Here is a 16,812-nt window from a genome sequence, read left to right as displayed (position 1 = left end):
GGGCGTCTTCAGTCAGCTGCCTCCTAGAGCACCAGATGAGACTAAATATTTTATAAAGGAGATGAAGCCCTAACTTAGATCCCAATTTTAATGCAGAATTATAGGATATAGGGTATTTTCCCTCAATGAAAGCTGTTCCCTTCCGCCACATGTAGGAAGAAGGTGATAAAAGAAGGTATGAGAAGATCGGTGGTCAAGATGAAAGTTGCTCTCTAGGGGTACAAGTAAGGGGTCAAGACATCCTGTGTTACCATAACTTTATATTTTCTTCTATACAGTGGGTACAGCTTTCCCTGTGTTCATCCTGATGTGCATGAAAGTCTCTGGCCAGGACTAACACAGGACTCTAAAATCTTTTGTGGAAAAAGCCTAAAGAAGTGCAAAGTCTTCCTGCAAAGTGAAAGAGCAACTGAATATCTCTGCCTTGTGATCATAGGCTCAAGATGCTGACTGATTTCAATCAGCAATATCCTTGTCTCAATCTCATCTCCCATCTTAGAACAACAGCTGCTGCCAGGATAGGATCTTAAATGTGTTTCTGATCTGAGTGGACATTTGCACCTCTCAGGATTAGCAGGATATGTCAAATGGCCAACTTTGTCCCTTCCAGTCTGGGAAAAGAACCACTGATGGAGGCAAATACTGATCCCTCTTCGGGATGATGGTGGGCAACAAGGTATTATCTCTATTTACTCTGTTTTGATCAAGCTATAAGACAAGGGTTGCTTCTTATGTTCATTTTTAGCAGAGCAGTGTCCCAAGTTAATGATGTGTCCAAGTGAGTTTCTCATGGAGTTCTGCCCAACCTGTGCAAAGAGAAAAGGAAGGAACCATTAAACCCAAATTAACTCTGAACCGGTGTGTGAAAATAGAAGATAAGAACTGCTGAGTTGAACTGTCAAAGATTAAAACTTATGCTGCTCCAAGACAGCTGTTCTGAGCTCTTCCTTGACTTTTCTTCAGAACATGAAGAAATAAATACACAGGTTGGAATGAGATGCTTCCTTACACTGACTGGTCTTTACGAGTGAGCTTTCTTTACCAATAGTTTCTCTTTCTGATATTGAGCCCCATACAAAGCAGAACCGAAGCTTCTGTGTCCCACCTGGGATGATTTTGAAGACATGAAAGCATATTGGTTTATTGTGCCATTTGAGTGATTATAATAACCCTGTTTGAAAAGAACAGGACTGACAGAAGACCACAATCCAGGATCTCCATGCTGCAAAACAGATCACTGGAGCTGAAGAAGAAACTCACTTGTTGGTCCCAGAAAGTGCTTATCTTGTGAGTGGGCCACACATTACAGAGGGATGGGACAGTTGCTTCCACCCATTAAACTTGACTCTAGCATTTCATTTGCTTTTTGCTTCACTATTGGCCTCAATGTGCCCAACCAAAGCTCTCATTTCCCTTGGGTTTCACTAAACCACCTTCTTGAAAGAAATATACGGCAGATAGCAGGGATATTATTTCCAGCTCAGTGCTCCATTTCCTCATCCAATGCTCACCTCTCTAAACCTCTGGAAACCCAAGGATGAGAAATGAATTGCTGATACTGTGCTTCAAGTGAACAAGAAAGTGGTGGATGTCCAAGAACCAGAGGAGGGAATGTATTTATACTGTCCTTTTAACCTTCGTTTTAGAGTAGTATCTCAATCCTTAATAAAACAAAATCTCTATTGTGCTAAGTTTAGTCCAGGAGAATGAATTCTGCATTTGTATATGGGCCAAGGTCTGTTCTTTGGTCATGGGGCCAAACAGGATGGCCCTCTTCTTAGGAAGGAGCTGCATATTCTCATCTGATTCCACTTCCCTTGGGATCTCTGAGTGTCTGAGATCACATTTAAATCTCTTTCTTTTCAACCACAATAGGCAGCAGCTTGGCTATTTTTAATGAAGCTGTTAAAGTCGTACAATTCAGGTAGCTGAGGTTTGCTCAAAGAAAACACTGAAAAGTCACGGAGTCCAAATTTATCTCCTGATTGAACAACTCTGCTATAGTGCAATAGATCCTGAGCTTTCTCACCCTGTCCCCTTAGTTTTGCAATCCCTGCTTCCCCATTTCCAGATTTCTACTGCTCATCCTACAATACTTTGGCACACATTTTTTCTGCCCAAGCCTATTAATCTAAAATAAATCCAATAAACTGCTTTTGAATGGTGCTTATTTCTCTCTCTTGACACCAGGAGGATTTGCATGGGTAGCTCACACCTGAAGTGAGCTGAGACAAACCTCATCCCTGCTGCTCGCCCTCGGCTGGTTTGAGTGAGCTTCGATATCAGACTTGTTCAGTTCAGCTCTATTGCACTGTTCCCAAGTACCTGGAATTCACATACCATGCTAGTCCTGGAAAGTGAAATATATCTTTTAACTCATGAAATCAAGGTTTAGGTTATAGGAGCAGAGCATTCTCCCTTGGGTTATGCCATGTGCAGAGCTGGTAACACCGGTGTCCCCTTATGCGTGTGCAGCAAATCAGTGGGTACAGCCAAGAAATCACCTTATTATTTTTAATTTTTATTTTTTGCTAAGAAGGCAAATTTTGCTTCAGGATTACTTATGCAAACGGCTTTCTCTCTATATGGATATAAGCATTAATTGGAAGATCCACACCAAGCCAAACAGTTGTTTATGAGATGTTTATGAGGCAGAGGCCAAGTAGGTATTTATGAGGCAGTAGTAATGCCAAAGTCAAATAGTGCCTTTAAGCAATGACTGGCACAGAACCATCACTTCGGGCTCTGCTGCAGAGAAGAGCTTATTGAATTCTCTTTACAATTAACCTAGTGGTGAGATGGATGGGGAAGAAACTGTTCTGGCAGTAGGAGAGACTGTGCAAAGAAGGCAGGAAAACCTGTGTGAGAAAAATAGCCTCGATGTCCCTTCATCTGCAAGCCTGAAAGTACAGCTTCTTACAGCTTGCCCTTATGTGGGGCCTATAGTGCTGCTTCAAACCTTTCCCTTTAGAGACCTGAACCCTTATTGCCTTGGAATTTGAGGTCTTGTACGCTTCTAGCTTTTAATTTTTAATAGGACGTAATTATGAACTGTTGACTTGCACTGGTATCATATTCTTCGTTGTCCTGTGGAGATCTTATGAAGCTCTTGGACACAGAAACCATATGTCTGAGATCCATAGGGGAGGTTTAGGTTGGATCTTAGGAGGAAGTTTTTTACCCAGAGGGTGGTGACGCACTGGAACAGGTTGCCCAAGGAGGCTGTGGATGCCCCATCCCTGCAGGCATTCAAGGCCAGGCTGGAAGGGACTCTGATGTTACATTGAGAATACGGGTTAAAGATAAGAATTTGGTAGGAATCCTCAGTTCAGAAGTGAGCCCTCATTGCCCTCTGAGCTGTAGCTCAGCCACAGTTACAGCCCTGATGTGCCCTTAATAAAGCAGAGGTTGGCTCATTATTCACATAATCACCTGGAAAATGTATTTCTTGGGCTTGTTCTTTGCTGTCACAAAGCCTTACTTCTGTATCTCCCCCTGTGAGACCCCCCTCTCCCCTCTTTGCTCCTGTGAAGTGACCAGGGATGGTTCACACTGCAGCCCTTGCCTGTGATTAACGTGCTGACCTAGCAATTATTCACATCTGGATGGGTCTTTGTTCTACTTTGAAGTCTCTCAATGACTTTTCTTTCCCCCCACCTGTCTTCATTTTCCCCTCCGCTCCCTACATCCCACCTCCTCCTTCTCTATTACTCCTCAGAAGTGCCAGTGGGCCCAAAATGAAATACTGAAGGGCACAGAAATTCCTCCCTAATGGGCCCAGGTGAGCGTGGAGTGGGAAAGGGAAGGACCAGACCTTGAAGATGACCTTTCCAAAGTGTTTAAGTCAATAACAGTGTGCAACCTGCCTCTCCCCCTTCCTAGCTCTTTGCTAATAATTGACAATGTGGAGATGGACTGGGGGCTCCTTCTTCTCTCCAAACGTGTGAGATCTTTTAATCTTAAACAAACAAACAAACAAAACAGTTTGAGAGAGAGAAAAAAATCGAAGCAAAGGTCTGGGTGATGGGAAAGAGAGGTTAATTCGTTAACCACAAAGTGAGGCTGGGGAACTGCGATTCTGATCAACTGGGAGAAGTGTCTCTTGAATGGCATCTCCTCTGACAAGACTTCTTTTGTACGGCGGTAGAGGAGGAGGGGATGCCTCCTCTTACACATTCTTACATCCAGCTACAGAGGCACATTCACCAGCAACTGGTTAAGAAGAAAGATTAAGGGTTGTGGGGCTGGAGGGAGTGGGAAGTCCCTTTGCTTTGAGGAGATTAACTTTCGAGTGAAATAAAACACAAGGCGATAGTCTTTCAAAATTGCCTTCCAGCCGTGACAGGCAATGGTTAGATTAATTAGATTACGAATGCTCTTTTATATTTGGCAGATGGGTTGGGACAAGGTGGGGCAGGGGGCTGGGAGAAAAACACGTTATTTTTTTCTTCTACTACTGCTATTCCTTAATGCAACACGGGAGCTCCCAATGTACTGCAAAAGTCCTGGTCAGCAAAGGTCCTTCCAAAGGGTTTGGTGGGCTTTGGAAATCTATGGCTGGAGTCTCACTGCTGAGGAGCTCATGGAGAAAAACCATTCATGGTCTCAGATGAAGCAGGGCTGAATTTTAGGCGTGGACATCTGTCAGAAGAAGCAATAGGTGCAGAAATATAAGATGTCAGAGGTAACATGATTAACACAGATCTTTTCCACTGTGTAGAAGTTGTAGATGAAGTAGGAAATGACAAAGGGTTGTTACCCACGAAATCACATCCATACAAAGTGGTGTCCATTTGACATCCAGTATGAAAAAAGTTTCACTGAAAGGTCATGCTTAGATTTACATGTTGCTTTTATGTCCATGCACCCTTTTTCTCCAGGACTTTCTGCAACTACAAATGAACTATCACCAATTTTTTTAAGGCATTTTCAACTTTTGCCAGATTTGAAGGTGTTTCCCTCCGAAACATTTATTGCTTGGACATGAGTTCTGAGTTACAAGGAGTTCTGTAGATATTCACCTTCCAAATGTGAGATGTCCACTGATGCTGCTATGGAGCTTTAAAGTCATGATGTGATCTCCAGTTCTGTTCCATGAACCCCAGGATCTAAGCTTGCCTTCAGGCTCAAGGCTGTTTGAAATCCAGGTTGGCCCTTTCATTAAGGCAATTTGTTCTGGGGGATACAGAGTAGTGCATCCAGCTACAAGGCATGCAATTAGAGAAGTCTCATAGATCATAAATACCAATATTGCAAATTGTGATGCGGCCAGACACTATAGGGAAACTATAAGGTTGAAATGCTAGTGAAATGGGAGTCACTCTGAATGCCAGTGTCCATTTGTGTGGGCATGATTTGAATCACAGAATCATAGAATGGTTTGGGTTAGAAGGGACCTTTAAGATCACCCAGTTCCAACCCCCTGCTATAGGCAGGGACACCTCCTGCTAGACCAGGCTGCTCACAGCCCCATCCGGACTGACCTTGAGTGTTTCCAGGGAGGAGCATCCACAGCCTCACTGGGCATTCTGTTCCAGTGTCTCACCACCCTCGCTTCCTAATATCTAATCTAAATCTACCCTCTTCCAGTTTAAAACCATTTTCTCTTGTCCTGTTGCTACCTGCTCTCATAAGAAGTCTCTTTCCAGCTTTTCTGTAGGCCTCTTCAGGTACTGGAAGGATCCTACAAGGTCTATTTGGAGCCTTCACTTCTCTAGGCTGAAGACCCCCAGCTCTTTCAGCCTGTCCTTGTAGGGGTGATGCTCCAACCTTCTGATCATCTCGATAGCCCTCCTCTGGACCTGCTCCAACAGCTCCATGTCCTTCCTGTGTTGGGGGCTCCAGAATTGGACACAGTATTCTAGGGGGATCTCATCAGAGTAGAGTAGAGGGGCAGCATAGCCACCCCCATCCTGCTGGTCACACTTCTCTTGATGCAGACCAGGATATAGTTGGCCTAATGGGCTGCAAGTGCACACTGCCAGCTTGTGTTGAATCTGTCATCAACCAACACTCCCAAATCTTTCTCTTCAGGGCAGCTCTCAAGCCATTCTCTACCCAACCTGTATCTGTGCTTGGGATTGCCCTAACCCAGGACCTTGCACTTGGCCTTGTTGAACTCCATGAGGCTGACACCTCTCAAACCTCTCCAGGTCAGATATAGTGGGCAGGGTGATGATGGGTGCATGGTTAGTAGCTAAGCAGATGGGGATTAGCCCTGCAGAGAAGGATCTGGGTGTCGTAGTGGAGCTAGTAGTGTGCTCTTATGGCTAAGAGGGTCAATGGAACCCTGGAGTGCATTAAAAAGAGAGTGGCCAGCAGGTTGAGGAAGGTGATCATCCCCCTCTACATTGACCCACTGAGGCCACACCTGGAGTACTGTGTCCCTTGCAGGATCATTCCCTTAATACACGGATTGTTTTGTTTCTTTCCTCTGAAGTATGTGGAGTGAGGGGAAAGACAGCAACAGGGTGGAAATATGAATACCACAGGATTAAGAGAACTGAACCTAATGGGTGGCTCATCCTCCTGCTGTGGGCTCTGGTCAGAGTAACTGATCAAATAGTGCACGTGAGTTTGTTTGGAACCCAGCTATCACCTCCCCATCCCAAGTTGTCATTCAGTGCCAGACCAGTTCACCTATGACCCCTGAGCACATCTGGAAGCATGAATTGGTCGGTATGACTCAATTGTGAATGATAGATTACTCTGCATTGTGGGTTTTTTTTTTCTTCCTAAACTCTTTGCTTTTAATTTTAAACCACTGTGCTGGTATCCTGTGGCGATACAGCTCTTTCTGTTGGCTTTATCTCTTAATTATACAGGGATTACTGTAGAATTAAAGGTGTATTTATAGGGCTTTTAGAAGGAGCCTACACTGTCACTGGCCCTGGTCATGAACCAATTTAGTGACATTTACCTCCTTTCTGGCCAATGCAACAAGTCTCTTTTTCTCTCAAGCTTCTAAACCTGTCCATAAAATAACCCCTGACCCCACTCCTCCCTCCCTGCACTCCTTCCACCCAGTTTTCTTCCTGTAATAGGTCTGAAAAGGTTGAAAGGTGCTGAACTCCTGTGTGGGGAATTCAACTTTAAAGACCCTGAACTTTTGTATTCCCTGAGGGGCGCAGGGGGCAGGAGGAGGAAGGGGTGGTGATTGTGCTTTAGCACAGTGACCTAACTGATACATCTCATGTACATGTCATGTTAAATGTCATCTCTAGGGCTGGGATGACTCCGGATAACCTGTCTGGTCAGTAGAGGTGAAGGAAAATACTTAGCTGCAAGCCATTGCTTTGAGAAAGCTTTGTCTTTTATACTTCCTTCACTATTTATTTATGGGTTGGGGATTTTTTTTTTCCCCCTCTCCCTGCAAAAGATCCATCAACTTTCTTTCACTCTGGCAGACTGCAAAACTTTGATGAGCAGCAACAGCAGCTGCAAAATAGGAAAGAAATGGTGAACTTCATGACCAGCCACTTTTTTTTTATGAGGGGGCAGAAAAGAGAAATGGCTCCTGAGAGAGACAGTTGAGGGCAGCTCAGTTAGTTTTGTTTGGCTGGGGCTCATCAAGAAGGAAAGTGCTTGGATGGGACCTTGCACAGAGCTTCAACTCTGCTCCATGCAAAGCCATTCAGTGGTGCCATCACTGTGGCCATCTTCACTTCTCACCCCTCCTCTTCCCCCCCTTCCCTTCACCACTGAGCCTCTCACTCTCTCACTATAGATGATTTAGTGATGCCCAGGGACATATCTGACCCAGGGACACCTATCATTGCTTTCTGAGCTCTGTACTCACCACTGGAAAATAAATCAGTGCAAAGCAATAGTTATTTACTGAGAACCTTCTGACTGCCTTAGTTTCCTCATCCAGTTTTCTTTGCCTCTTCATGTGTTGTTTTCTAGTCTTCTTTATATTTTTATTTCCCAAATGATAATACCTTTAGGCCAAGTATCTTCATCTTGATCTATGCTCAGATGTATTTTTCCTGTTTTAGGCACCTAATTCTTGGAATAGAATCAGAGAAACATTGGAGTTGAAAGGGACCCTTAGAGGCCACTTGGTCCAAAGCTCTTGCAATGATCAGGGACACCTACAGCTCCATGAGGTGCTCAGAGCCCCATCCAGCTTTCTCAGTTTCTCTGGGTGTTCCTGGGGACTTTTCTATGCCAGGGTTGGTTCAGGGTTTCTGAAACAGAAATAAGTAAGGGGGTAGATATTTCAGTCTTAGCATTGACTTCCACACCTTTCCAGAGGGAGACACTCAACAAAACTGTGCTGAGCCCTGACAGGCTGGTGTTGTCCTGTGGTGCAATTACTGCTGCCAAAAGGTTGGATGGAATGCTTCTTTTTTCCTTTCTGGGTGGTGGGGACTCCAAACTTGGAAAAATCAGGTTTGTAAACTTAAACTGATGAGCTTAAATCCCACCAGCGCGAAGAGATGACCAGCAGGTGGGATGTCCTTGCCAACAAACAGACCCAGTGATGTGTCTGAGAGGGTTTTATCCTGCACCAGCTTTCCCAAGAGCAAACAAATACGCAAAGCAACCACCTCACAAACCACTATTTATTTTTACACAGCTGGGATTTCCAAGGCATTTTCTATCTCAGTGCTGCCTTCTCCCTTTGCCAGCAGGATACAATTTAGATTTGAGGTTGCAAGCAGGAACAAGAGACTAAGTTAAGCCTTAAGAGTGACTCGGATGAGAAAAAAAAAAGGTTGTGCTGCTTTGTTTTAAAGCACACATTTATATTGCAAGGGAATTCCCTCAGCTTTTGATAAATGCTTTGAACTCCCAGCTGTTCACAGGGAGAAAAGGAACATCAAAGAAATGATGTACCGAGTGGAGCTCTGTTCTTCTCCTGGGGTGCACCTCTGAGGCTGTGAGCCAGGAGCACCCAAAGCATCTTCGTACAATGCAACATGAATTTGCACATTAAGTAGGCAGTGTTGGCTTTGGGATTGCACAGAGTAGATTCTAGATGGGCTTCTCACCCCCAGTCCCTACTAGGCATCTGCATACACACCCACTGAATAGCTTTCCTGAGTGTGCTCTGCTCATTGAGAGGTTTAGGTGTGCAAATTGGGTGGGTTTTAGTGAGCGACCTCCAGGGGCTGAAACCACTGTGTTTTATTTTCAGTCTGTCCCTGACCTTCCCAGGTTGAATTTCCATGGGACAGCTGAGATCTCCAGAGCTGGTGTAAGGCTAAAGCTTGGCTGATTACCCTGTTCATGGGAAGGTTTCATGGAAAGAAGGAACCTTCTTCTAAAGCTGGATCCAGGAATTGGACTAAATGACTCTCCTTCCAACTTGGGATATTCTGTGTCTCCATTGCACTGTGGGCTGGACTAGATGATCTCTAGAGATTCCTTCCAACCCCTAAGATTATGTGGGTCTGTGGATGTAGAACTGTCAGAGGCTGCCTTTTGGGCCACCCAAGAGCTCCCTGCAGACATGATTTTGAAGTCCTGGTCAAGGGTGCAAAGTGTCCAACTATAGTATATGGCTCAGAGCTGGTATGGCTTATCTTGAGAGTTCAGGAGAATTTCTTGTTTACTGTGATGGACTGATCTTCCTATAGGACTTTATGTAAGATATGAAATCCTTTTCTATTTCCCACTGCTCTTGAAGGCTCTGCAATAGCTCTGTATCAGTTGCCTCCAAGCTACATGCAGAGACCTTGCAGTTCTCATGGCCCTCTGTAGTGTAATTCTGCAAGTGCTTGATCCCTCTTATAACTATAGATAAACTATATATAAAAAACACTAGCAAAGAATGGCTCTCTATTTGGAACATTATATATTATTATTATCATATTTATTTTGTTATTATATTTATTATGTTATATATATCATTATATATTATTATTATAAATAAGGATACACTCTCCTTTCTGCCATAGATCTCATAGAGTCATAGAATGTCCTGAGTTGGAAAGCATCCATAAGGACCATTGAGTCCAACTACTGGATCCATGCAGGACCCCCTACAAAACCTGAGAGCATTGTCCAGATGCATCTTCAGTTCCAGCACGCAATGTGTTCTGACCACTTACTTCCCCGGGGAAGATCTCTTGGATGACCTTGGGTGAATCATTTAAACTCAGCCATCTTCTTGGTCTTAGAACTAGAAAGTGGTTTGCCTTCCTTATCTCAGAGAGTCATAGAACCATAGAATGAATCATAGAATCACAGAATGCCTTGGGTTGGAAGGGACCTCAAGGATCATGGAGCTCCAACCCCCCAGCAGCAAGCAGGGCCAGCAGCCTCCACATTTCATACCAGCCCAGGCTGCCCAGGTCCCCATCCAACCTGACCTTGAACACCTCCAGGGATGGACGGGGCATCCACAACCTCTCTGGGCAGCTGTTCCAGCACCTCACCATTCTCACAGTAAAGAACTTCCCCCTGACATCCAACCTAAAATCTTCCCTCCTGTGTCAGAGTGAGGAGGACCGGGTGAGGCCATATGAGTTGGACATAGAGAATGGATGGGATGAAGGCAGTGTTCCCCCTGCAGGGAGCTTGCTGCAGCTCCAGAGCCTCTAAATTCAGTATTTTTGGGGGGAAGGAAAAATTCAGGCAGCCAAGAAAGCAGAAGTGTGTGATTTATCACAGGGAAAATCCATGGTTTCTCCTACTGTTGCTTAAATAATTGTTACATCTGTCATGGCATAAGGTAAGGATGACTTAGAAAGCAGCACCTATTTCTTTTGAAATCAGAGCTTTAGCAAATGCTTCCTGCATGTTGTGACTGGAGACACAAGCTGCCCTTTTAGGTTTTGATTGCTTTCATTTTCTCCTTATTTTAATTTCTTTCTTGAGAAGAATGTATCGCTTGCAGACAATCAAACTAAATAAAATGTGGGGATTTAAATTTAAGGGATCTGGTTGTGTAGATGAATTCCTTACAAACTGCAGGGCTAAAGACTGGGAAGAGGGGAAGGGAGGAAGCCATACGGGGCTTACTGAGAGAGGTAAGGCAAAAAAAAAAAGGCAGATTTCATACCCTGTCCCGGGGAGGGGTTGGGGACAGGGACAAAGAGAAAGAGAAAACTGGATGCACCTATGTGTACTAAGTACCCACAAGCAGGTCTGGTGCAGAACGTTCAATTATGAGCCAAAAGTTCCAAATTTAGCCAAAATTTGGGGTGACATAGCAAATGGATGGTAAAAGGATGTCTGAATTGCTTTAGATGACCAAGCCTTCAAACTGACCATAAGGAGAGCTTAGATAGATCCAGGAAGTTGAATCCTAAATGGTGACTGTTGGCCTTTATGGAAGAGTTATATTTAAAATCTTATGTCTTATAGTGATATATGGGGGGGGGGGGGTTCCCTTATTCAACAGAAGTAATCCCCCTCTCCCACCCTCCCTCCCAAAAAAGGCAAATAACAACAAAAAGGGCTGTGGCTTGAAGAAAACCAAAAGAAGCATTTGTAGCCAATTAAATGAGTGGAAAGAAAATGGCTCTGGACTGATGGATATAAAGTTGGTTGGTTCTTTCAACCAATTTTTTAAACATTCATTATTTTAGATATGTTTGTTTAGGACAGTCAAAATGGCATCGAGTCTTGTTAAGATCAGAATCCATGACTTGTTCTTTGGGAATGCTCATATCATTCATCTGATCATCCATAGACAGAGATCTTTTGAAAAGAAGTGGGAAGGGAAGGGAAGGGAAGGGAAGGGAAGGGAAGGGAAGGGAAGGGAAGGGAAGGGAAGGGAAGGGAAGGGAAGGGAAGGGAAGGGAAGGGAAGGGAAGGGAAGGGAAGGGAAGGGAAGGGAAGGGAAGGGAAGGGAAGGGAAGGGAAGGGAAGAAAAAAGGAAAAAGGAAAAAGGAAAAAGGAAATGGAAAAGGAAAAGAAAAAAAAAGAAAAAGAAAAAGAAAAAGAAAAAGAAAAAGAAAAAGAAAAAGAAAAAGAAAAAGAAAAAGAAAAAGAAAAAGAAAAAGAAAAAGAAAAAGAAAAAGAAAGAAAAAAAAGAGAAAGAGAAAAGGTAAACCACGAACCTCAGCAATAGCTGATGCACTCCTGCAGTGCTTTTGAGAGCCAGAGATACAGGACAAAAAAAAAGGATGATGGTTGAAAAAAAGAGAAACTTTTCTGGGTGCTGCTTTCACTGTCAGAATTACTGCGTGTCTGGGGGAAAGAAAGAGGAATTTTGCAACAAATCTTTTGGGTCTGGATTTGATTTATCTGGGGACAGACATCTGGAATGCTGCAGCCAGTTTGGACCTCCCCAGCCCTTCTGCCATCCAGCGATGCTCCCAACATCAAAGGCCGAATTATTCGACCTGGAGTGTGACTTTTGGGAGGAACGGCCTCAGCTTGGGAAAACAGCTCCAATAACCCCACCGCAGCAGTGGGGACGTATAGATATGCAGGAACGCGGTCCCCCTGGGCCACCCGTTATGGCCGTGGGGTTTTGTGTATGGGATGGGAGGGATGAGGGAGCTGATTGCCGTGAAAGCCACCCTGGCCTTTTATATGGTCATTAGGAAACCTGAATGGAGGAGGCTGATGGGGCTTCTCACGCCTCCAGCCCAATCCAGCCAGCAGCCCCTCTCTCAAGTACCTGCTAACAGGTTGCCTTGCCTTTGGTCTCAGTCAGGTCTCAGCGGAGACCGGGCACCATTTCCTAGGCTAAAAGGTGTGAGGGGAGCCAAGAATTTCACTCTTTTTTTTTCTTTCTTTCTTTCTTTTTTGGGAGTCTTTTCAAGGAAAGCTATAAACCTCTTGTTTTTCTCCTCCTTCTCTGGGTTTGTTTTTCTGCTTCCTTGTTCTTTCCCCCCAGGTGGTGTTAAAAGTCAACAGGCTTCTTTATCTGAGGGACAGCCTTTCTTGTTTCTGGTGATACCGGGGCAAATCCACATTGCTCTCAGTCCAGTATCCACCGAATCTTTTCAGGGACATCCCCACCTTTTGCCATAGCAAGTGATGCCCAGGCTTGGGTTGCCTTTTGGCATATTGTGGCTGGATGGGGCTGAAAATCCTCCTTGTGCTTCTACTGAACCACTGGAGGTAGAACTGGGTGCAACTCAGCTGCCCTCAAAGCTTTTGATTTAGCAGCCAAGAGTCAGAGCAGCAAAACCATTGCAATGAAGTCTGATCATGAGCCTGGCACTGGAATGGTTTTCTCTTCATCTGTTTAATCCCAAAGCTGTTGTGAGCTTTTTTTTTCCCAGTTCATTGGGTGCAATGAGGGATCAGGCCCAGATCTGACTCAGATTCATTGTTTCTAGCTCAGATCATTAGTGTGGCCCACACACCCTTTCCAAAATCAGAGTGGGAACACAGTGTGAATGGATGCTCCTTCTGCCAGGATCAGCCTTTATCAGACCCCAGAAGGTCCACTCATGAGACATGAAACCATAGAAAACCAAGCTCTTCTGCTATCTAAGTGTCCTGTGGTGTCCCAGATGGGCTATGGGAAAGGGACAACTCCTTGCATTCACCCTGTGGAGGTATCCCCTGCTCATCACATAAGTACAGGAGCTGAGGATTTAGAAACAGATGAAAGACTTTTGATTGTGAACATTGAAATACGTATCCCTTAATGTTACATTTCCCTGTGGAAATCGCTGTGGATTGCACTGAAAACAGGTTAGCACTCTCCCAGCAGTTTTGCAAAGACTTTCTCCATTGGAGGAGGTCACTCTGCTCTCTAAATACCTGACTGTGGATGGAGGAAGGCAGCAGGTCTGCTTTACCTCTTTGCTTTGGTGCAGGTGATGGAGAGAAGTAGCAATGCTGTCTCAGCCCAGCCATGTCCTTTAGAAAGGTGGTACCTTGTAGAGAAGAGCAACACTGCTGAAGAGCTTAAGAAAGGTTCTAATATCAAGTAAAAATAAAGAAGTGCCTTTCTGGATACCGAGAGACTGTTTGGGTTCTGTCATTCCTTATCTATCTGTAGGGTCTTCCTCAAGAGAAATAGGCACTTTCTACTCCAAACTGCTTAGTTGTTGACTCTTGAGGGGTAATATCTTTGTGGACATGAAGCCAGGGACACTGCCCCTTAAAAATCTCAGGAAAAGAGGATGGGATATTAACAGGATCTTTAAATATCCATGTCCAGCAGAGATGAATGGCCTTCCACAAATACCACCCCCAAAGAAGAAAAGGTAATTGTGGCACTGAGGGACATGGTCAGTGGGCATGGTAGGGATGGGTTGGCAGTTGATGATCTTAGCGATCTTTTCCAACCTTAGTGATTCTATGATTCTAATTACTGTCTGGAGAACAGTGGGTCCCTCTCTCACACATTTTTTGGTCTATGGACTGGTTTTGGTCACCACCATGGAGTCCTAGGGATGGATGGAGGCTGGAGGCTCTCTGGGAAGCACAGCTTGAAGTATGGCATATAGGGGGTTAAATGTATTAGAGCAAATACCTGAAGAATTAATAATGATTTGCTGCTCATCAGACAGCCCGCCTTGAGAAATGTATCACAAGAAAAAACACGTTAGGAAATGCCAGAAAAAAATGCAGTGGAAAAAAAAATTGTGTGTTTGAGGGGTGGTGATGAAGAAGCAGCATGGGACATTGGTTAAGCTTGGCCAAGAAGGCTCAGCGCCTGTTGGATGGGGCCGCCCAGCACCCCAGGGCCTGGCTCTGCCCTTCTCTCCGGGCTGGGAAGGAGAGGCTGTGGTATGAAAAGCATCTGTATTGAAGATGGATCAACTGGGTTTCCATCAGGGTGAAAGTGAGAGATGTGAGTACAGAGCAAGAGGTGCATTGCCATCATGTCACCTTCCTGCTTGGGGAACTCCTTGCTGCAGAATGCTGCTGTGATATCATTAAAAGAAGAAAATAATAATAAAAATACTTCAGGAAATTAACAAAAAATAATATTAAAAGTCTTCTTGGAAAGAACCCAAGAGCTTGAAAATGCTCACATTTCAGGTTGTAGTGAAGTAGGAGTGTGTAACATCTAACCCTCATCTAACCCAGTTTGTGCATCCATGTAGTCACCTTGGAGTGGGAGCATCTCTGAAGTTTTGGTGTCCTTACTGCCATATAATATGTTTGGAGGGATGGCCATGCTGTGAACTCCTCTGCATGGAGAGGTGTGGGAAGGCTTTTGAGTGACCTGACAAAATGCATGCAGATAGACAGCCAACATCTGCCCCAGCCTCTCATAACATCCCTACCTTAGAACCCTCATTCCCTCTTAGGACACTTGTCCAATTTGCCAGATTGATGCCAAGGGATGTCAGATGATGGTAAAAACTCAGCAACACACAAGGCTCCTGCTCAGCATTCTGTGCCCCATGGGGCTGCCTGTAGTCCCCTGTTGCTTTTCTTTGCAGAACAAAACCCTCTGGTTTACATCAGTCCCATATTGTCCTCCTTGTGCCCATTGGATCACACTGCTTGTGGTGTTAGTCAATTGACTCATGGTCAACACGTTGTCTATTGGGTCACACTGAGCTCCTTCTCCACAGAGCTCCACTCCAGTAGGTCAGCCCCATGAATGTGCTGATGTGTGCAGTCATTCCACTCCAGCTGCAGGGCCCTACACCTGTCCTTGTGACATCTCCACATCCCTGCCTTGTACTACATGTGGTTTTTGTTTCGTTACAGGAGGGCTGACAGAGCATGGGAGCTGTATGATTTTTGGAAAGAATGGTAATTTGCGATTACATTATGTCCTAAAACCACTCAATTTCAAGGAAATGCCTGCTTCCTTCCCAGGAATATATTTCAGTAATTCATAGAATCATAGAATTACCCAGTTTGGAGAAGACCTTGAAGATCATCAAGTCCAACCGCAGCATATTTTGGTGAATATCAGAATTAACTGAATTAAAATCCAAGAATCTGCACTGGCCTTAACCCAGAGAGCCTGGACCTTGATCCTTGAGTTTGTAGGGCTGATCTTATCCTTCCATTACAAGTTTTCACTCAACCAGTGAGAAAAGCAGAACGAAAAAAGCTTGTGTCCATTTGCAGACCTGTGGTTCAACACTGCAGCTCATTCTCCAGTTTCTAATTGCTTTTTTCTTCTCTCTGTTGCCTCCTTTGTTTCCCTCCACAAGCAGCTGGATAATGACTTCTTCAGCCCTAATTGGGTTTCAGGTATCATGCGCCACACTGGTTTGTCACATTCCCGTGATGAAACCTCTCCATGGGCGCACATAGGATGAAACAAAGCCAAGGTCTGGTTGGCTGAGAGCATACCCCACTCTCTGCAATGCTGCTGTTGCTTCGTAATCGTGCTGTCTCAATTAGAGGGTTTTCCAAGCTTGAACTCTGGTGTGGCCGTGTACCAAATTTGTATCACTCACGCTGGAGGTAGCACTTATAAACTACAGAGATAGATAACATTGATAACCGGTGCCAAGATTGCTTTTCGTGATATTTATTGTGTCCAAAATATGTGAAGTGGGAAGTACTTGAAAGGACTTTCCAGTTAATGAATGATTCGTAAAAATCTCTTGTTTCCAGAAATGGCCGAAATTCGGTGCTGATGTCATTTAACAGCCCCCATTCAGCAAAGCCATTGAAAAGCGTCCAAATTCCTCGGAACTGTTAAGCCTCTTTTAATTTCTCCTCTTTGTGTGTATATATAAGCTGTGGGGGTTTTGTTTGTTTGTTTATTTCCCTCTTGCGGAGAGCAGAGTTTTAATTTCATTTGCATGTTGGGTTGCTGCTCTTTTTGTGCTGCATTTAATGTATTCATAGTGTTTGGGAAGCCTGAGGTTTGGAGAGTGAGATTGTTTCTACTGGTGAATGTGGCTTTCAGTAAAGAAAAGAGGGAAAAAAAATAGGGAAAATAAATTCTACAGGTGCCAGCACTGACAAGGA

General features: G+C 44.4%; 1 long non-coding RNA gene across 5 annotated transcripts in view; it reads left to right on the top strand.

The window, feature by feature from the left end:
* Positions 1–16,812, top strand: part of LOC146762189 (uncharacterized) — a 40,750-nt gene that overhangs the window by 18,467 nt on the left and 5,471 nt on the right. The window contains exon 4 of one of the 5 annotated variants that reach the window (XR_014943261.1): positions 279–3,330. The exons of 2 other annotated variants lie outside the window; for them this stretch is intronic. This is a non-coding gene — a long non-coding RNA (uncharacterized LOC146762189). Of the gene's footprint in view, positions 1–278; positions 3,331–16,812 lie in introns of those variants that run through there. 2 more of the 5 variants (XR_014943264.1, XR_014943263.1) reach the window with 2 other exon arrangements.

This window comes from Coturnix japonica, chromosome 2 (assembly GCF_054131305.1).
Source record: "Coturnix japonica strain WE chromosome 2, WE-NBRP24, whole genome shotgun sequence".
Taxonomy (NCBI): Eukaryota; Metazoa; Chordata; class Aves; order Galliformes; family Phasianidae; genus Coturnix; species Coturnix japonica.
The sequence above is the reverse complement of the archived record's forward strand: the minus strand, read 5'-3'. Positions and strand labels throughout refer to the sequence as shown.